Genomic DNA, 4,791 nt, shown 5'->3' with positions numbered 1-4,791 from the left:
CCTAGGATATTTTCCCATTGATTTTTAGGGAGAGTGGACGAGAGAGGGAAAGTCAGAGAAAAACATCCATGTGAGAGAGACACATTGATTGGTTGCCTCCTACATGTGCCCCAAATGGCCTGCAACCCAGGTACGTGCCCTTGACCAGAATCGAACCCAGAATCCTTCAGTTCACAGGCTGATGCTCTACCCCCTGAGCCAAATTGGCCAGGGCTCAGTATTTTTAAAGCAGTTTTTTGTTTGTTATTCTGATATATAATGGAGATATGGATCTACCTTAATATTTTCCAAATAGATACTTAGTTGTTCTAAATTTGTGTGCATATAATGAAACAGTCTCAAAATATATAAGACACGATATTTTCCAAACTACAAGGAGAAATAAACACATTCACAATCTCGGGCAGGCATTTTTAACACATTCCTCTTAACAAACCACAGGTCTGATATTTCAAAAGCCTCATAAAATAGGGAAATTCCTAGCAGGATGGATCAAGAAAAAAGGGAAGAGACAATTAGGAATTTAAAGGGACCATCCACATAGATTCTATGGCAGCTAAAAAGGCAATAAGAGGACACTGTGAATGACTTTGCCAGCAACGAGGTGACACGCTTTTTTACTAAACTGAACCACCGACACGCCGGAGCGAGGCTGAGAGCGTGGCCGCTGAAGAAATGTCTCTAATGAAGAACTTCTCCATAAAAGGCGCCTCGCGCACAGGGGCCTCCTGCTGTCTTCTACGTGACATTTAAAGAGCAAAGGGCACCAGCCCTGTCCATACTCGTCCAGAGAACTGGGAGTAACACAGAGAGCAGCACTCCATAGCACTGTGGCAGTGATGCCGATAATCCAGAGACACGCGAGGAAGAAAAGGCACAGTCCGCTGCTTCTATAAATACAGGCGCAGAAACCCAAAAACTCTGTTAGCAAACCAAATCCTCCCACATGCAGGAGGGGGTGCATTATGACCGAGGTGAGTTTATTTCATTAATATAGGGCTGGCATTAATTAAAATATCAGTATAATTTGACACGTTAGCAGAATAAAGGAGAAAAACAATGGTATCAATTGGATATTGTAGTAAAAGCATGCAATAGAACCAACATTCATTCATAATAAAAACCTGTTCATAAACTAGGAGCATAAAGAAGTATTTTTAACTGATGAAGATTGTAAAAAACCTACGGGAAACATAAACCGCAATGGTTAAGTTTTGGAAAAGTTTCCTTTGAGATCAGGAACAAGACCAGGTTGTCTAATATCCAGACTCATACCGGGATTCTCTTTTTAAAAATATATTTTATTGATTTCAGAGAGGAAGAGAGAGAGAGAGAGAGAGAGAGAGAGAGAGAGAGAGAGAGAGAGAGAGAAACATTGATAATGTGAGAGATCATTGATCGGCTGCCTCCTGCATGCCCTCCATTGCTGGATTGAGCCCTCAACCCAGACATGTGACCTGACTGGGAATCGAACTGTGACCTCCTGGTTCACAGGTCAACACTCACTCACTGAGCCACGTTGACTAGATATGACTAATATTCTCTTATCGAGGGGAATGAAAAATAAAAATAAATAAAATAATAATTACTGGAATGTAAGAAATAAACTGTCATTGTTTATAAGTTATATGTATATTTAGAAATTCCCAAAGGATTCACAAAGTATATTGGTATTGATAGGTGAATTTGGTGGATACAGGCTCAATAAACAGAAATCAAAAAGCATTTCTGTAATTAACAATAGATAGAAACTAAAAATTTTTCTTAAAGTTACCATTTTCAATGCCATTGACAAATATAAAAAACTGATGAATAAATCTAACAAAATGTGCAAAAGCTCTCTATGCAGAAAACTTTAATCATCATTCACTTAGAAAGATGTTAGTAGGGACAGATGCTGTGCTTTTAGGTTGAAGACCTAATGCTTAAAGATGCCAATGATTTCTGTATGGATTATATTGATCTGCAGTCAGCATCACGCAGCAGGATCTTCTGAGGAACTTCACAAGCGGACTCCATATCTAGTGAATGCACAGAGCGCCATGGAGACAAGGTGATCCTGAAGCAGAGGAAGCAGGATTTGCTCCACCTCCTACCAAGACGTGCAGTCGCTGGTCTAGCACTCTGGCATTGCAAGGACAACCGCACAAAACAGGAGTCCCCTGGCCAGGATGGGATGGCGCTCATGTGCAATCTCCACTCCAGCCAGAGGTGGCGCCCAGGGCCTGGTGAGAAGCCGGTCCTCAGTGCCTGAGCGACACACAGCCATTCCCAGGGGAAAACCACGAAAGTTCACGTCCCCTTCACACTGCAATCATCCCAGTGGACTGTGTGCCTCGTGTGAGAGAAAAATGAAGTTTCTAGAAGATAAGGCAGGAGGACACCTTCCTGGATTAGGGCCGGGACGATACTTTAAGCAGGTTACGTGGCAGTAATCCTCAAGGAAGAGTGTGAGGACCTTCGAGCATCAAGGCCGATAAGAGCTCGCCAAGGCCAGCTGCTCGGCGGGAGCAGGTGTTTGCAGCACACAGAACCTACCAGGGCTTGGATGAGAAAGTAACTTTAAACATTCCTACAAATTAATAAAAAGGAACAGACAATCCAATACAAAAATGCTCGAGACTTAAACAGGCATGTCACCACATAGGATGTCCTCGTGGTTAGGAATCACAGGAAAATATATCCCTTCTCATCAATCATCGTGGAACAGGAAATTAAAACTGCAATAGGATACAACTTCCAGAACGTCTGACACTGAAAATGCAGGCAGTGCCGAGGCAGTGGGCGGGAGCTGTCGGGACTCTCACCCTCTCCTGGGGAGTACACGCACCGTCATTTACTGAAGCTAAATGTGCTCCCGCCTGAAACCTGTCAGTCTCACTCTAAGTGTATATTCCACACAGCACCTGCATCTGGGTACCAGCAGGTGTAGAGGGATGCTCACACCTGCACCATTTATAACAGCGCCATACTGGAAACAGTCCAAACATCCAAACAGCAGAAAGGTAAATAAAGTGGAATATTCATGCCCTGGAATACCGTATGGTCATAAAAATGAACACGCTAATGCTACACACAACGACATCGGAGAATCTCCCAAAGGTAAAGTTGAACCAAAGAGGTCAGATGCCATAGAATGTCATTGACATCATGTTCAAACTGGGCAGAACTCAACCCAACCAGTCAGGGAGACATACTTAAAAATTATAAGGATGTAATTACCATAAAAGTTAGGGTAGTTAACTTTAGTGGGGAGGAAGGGTCAGGAGGTGAAGGGTCCCCCGGAGCTCTGAGCCACCAAGTTCTACGTCTTGTCCTGGGTGATGGTGACACAATGTACTGCATAATTGCATTATGAATATAATAATTTATGAAGTCGCATACTTATGGTTTGTGTACGTTTATGGATATGTGATATAATTAATAATAAAAAGATGTATTAAAAAGATACATTTTGCCCTAGCCGGTTTGACTCAGTGGATAGAGTGTTGGCCTGTGGACTGAAGGGTCCCAGGTTTGATTCCAGTCAAGGGCATGTACCTTCGTTGCAGACTCCATTTCAGGCCCTGTTCCACGCGCGTTCGGGGGCAACTAATCGATGTGTCTCTCTCACTTCAATGTTTCTCTCTCTCTGTCTCTCCCTCTCCCTTCCACTCTCTCTAAAAATCAATGGAAAAATATCCTTGGGTTAGGATTAACAGCAACAACAAAAAGATACATTTTTTACCTCCTCTTTTAAATATTTGACAATAATGAAGTTCATATATGCAATGAAATTAAGGTTTCATGAAATGATACTTATCCTTACTAAATACTATGATATATTCTCTTCTTTTGCATTCCATTCTCTTCTTTTTCATCTCATTCCATTTAAAAGAAATGCTGGCCAGCCCTGCTGGTGTGGCTCAGTGGTTGAGTGTTGACCTATGAACCAGGAGGTCACGGTTTGGTTCCCGGTCAGGGCACATACCTGGGTTGCCGGCTCAATCCCCATTGTGGGGTGTGCAGGAGGCAGCCGATCAATGATTCTCTCTCCTCATTGATGCTTCTATCTCTCCCTCCCTCGCCCTTCCTCTCTGAAATAAAAAATATGTATATATTTTTAACAAAATATTTAAAAATGCTGGCCACAAACCACTAAACTGCTTTAATAAATTCCAGTTTGGAAAACATGCATTAGACCAATGATGGCGAAACTTTTGAGCTAGGCATGTCAGCATTTTGAAAAACCCTAACTTAACTCTGGTGCCATGTCACATATAGAAATTTTTTGATATTTGCAACCATAGTAAAACAAAGACTTATATTTTTGATATTTATTTTATATATTTAAATGCCAGTTAACAAAGAAAAATCAACCAAAAGAATGAGTTCGGGTGTCACCTCTGACACGCGTATCATAGGTTCGCCATCACTGATCTAGACCATGAAAAATCTCTTGGGATTTCTGTACAGCGACAGGGAACTCCAATCGAGGTCAGACTGACCCACCTCTCGCAGGAGGGCTGCTGGCCGCCAGCACCACGGCGCCTGGGTAACTCTTGGCGCAGAGGGCCATCCTGGACACTGTGGGACAGTGACACTGTCCTCGCCTCACCGACAGCATCCCGGGAGCACCCACCTCCTCCAGCCCAGAGGACCTGGAAGGCAGAGCCACGCGGGAGAACCAGTCGGAGGGGCTCCCCGTTCCCAAACGTGGCCACGTCTCCATGAAGGACGCTCCGGCGAGCATTTCCCATGCAGCAGTGCCCTTTAGAACAGCGGTCGCCAACCTTTCGGACCTCACGGACC

This window comes from Myotis brandtii, unplaced genomic scaffold, assembly GCF_000412655.1.
Source record: "Myotis brandtii unplaced genomic scaffold, ASM41265v1 scaffold64, whole genome shotgun sequence".
In the NCBI taxonomy this organism is placed as follows: Eukaryota; Metazoa; Chordata; class Mammalia; order Chiroptera; family Vespertilionidae; genus Myotis; species Myotis brandtii.
Note: the sequence above shows the minus strand (reverse complement) of the source record.